General features: G+C 38.6%; 1 long non-coding RNA gene across 1 annotated transcript in view; it reads right to left on the bottom strand.

Annotated features, from left to right (window-relative positions):
• The window catches only part of LOC116185915, a 7434-nt gene that overhangs the window by 937 nt on the left and 4991 nt on the right, over positions 1-1506 (bottom strand). The gene's annotated exons all lie outside the window — the stretch shown is intronic.

The following is a 1506-nucleotide window of genomic DNA, read 5'->3' as shown; positions in this document are numbered from 1 at the left end:
TTTCCTTTCCATCTCTGAATCATTTTTTTTTTTTTTTCTATGATGATCAAAAATTGTACATTGTTGTAGAAAGTAAACGATCGCATCGGTGTACTCGTGTCTCATCCAATTGTGGGGGAAAATAGTGTCGGAAAACGGACGATGATGAGGAGAAAGAAATGAAAAGAAGAGAAAAAAAAAAAAGAGAGAGAAAGAGAAATGAAAATTTCTCCTGTACTGTATTTGATGAATCCCCACGATTCGGACGAAAATGAACCACCGACCATCGTTGCGATCCCCTCCCCTTCTTCTTCGTTTCTTTCTTTCCGGACGCGTTTCCATCGCAATTGCATCTCTCTCTCTATTGAATTTTTTTTTTTTTGACCTCTCTCTTCTCTCCTTCTCTCGTCGATATATTAGGGGAGTAGCATGTGCACTAACTCTTCTCTTCGAAAACTTGTACATAGAAACACGTCTTTTTTATCGCTTGTGCGTCGAAAGGAACAGACACCGCCATATAGAAGAGAGAAAAAAAAAAAAGAAAAGTGTGGATCACACGCTCTACGATTGTGTTATTTTTTTTCTCTCTTCTTCTTTCCTTGTTTTTTTATTTTTCTTTTTTTCTTTTCTCGAAAATAAATCGAAGAAATACGAATAATATATATATATATATATATATGTATATGTATAATATACATATACATATATATATATATATATAATTCTGTTTCTTTCGTCACGCACAAATACCGCTCCTTCTTCGTATGCGAAATTCATAGCTAGCTGCTTGGGGCTCGAACGTAGGGATACGAGACAAACGTGCATTATTATTCTCTCCTCCCTTGACAATATATAATATAATCCAATACGATCCATTTCGATCGCGTGGAGTGGTGGTCGAGCTCGAGAACGAATCGTGTACCGATCGAGGCAGCCGAAATAATACTATATACCGATCGGGTCGAACGATTCCTTCACGAATCTTCGTCGAACAAAACGCGATCGCTTTTCAGGAAACCGGCGAAAATGATCTTTCGCTTCGAACAGCTGGTAATTTTTCAATTTTTCTCTTTTTAAATTTTGGCCAGACAGAGGGAAAGAGGGAAAGGAAAAATAAAAAAAAAAGAGATCAGAGAAATGCAAAAGAAGAGAAAGCGAATAGAAGATACGATGATCTTTATCCAGTGTATATATATGTGTGTATATACATATATACACACATATATATATATATATACATATATCGCTGTTCGTCAGCTGAAGACCGCTTTCGCACGCGCTTAGGCATAGCACAGCCTAAGATCACAGTTCGAAACGATCGCGTTCTCGATCGGCTTTGTGTCGATGGCCAGCGTTTAAGCTTAACAACCGCAAGAGTCGCGCATTGCGATTGATATACAATATATATATATATCGACAAAACAGTAACGGAGAGGCCGATCGACGCTCGGTCGATCCATCTCCGTGAGAACGGACGAACACGCACGAGCGAGCGAATGAAAAATCGAACGATCGCATCCCAGGATT

Source organism: Apis dorsata, unplaced genomic scaffold (genome assembly GCF_000469605.1).
Source record: "Apis dorsata unplaced genomic scaffold, Apis dorsata 1.3 scaffold_326, whole genome shotgun sequence".
NCBI classification, from domain to species: Eukaryota; Metazoa; Arthropoda; class Insecta; order Hymenoptera; family Apidae; genus Apis; species Apis dorsata.
The sequence above is the reverse complement of the archived record's forward strand: the minus strand, read 5'-3'. Positions and strand labels throughout refer to the sequence as shown.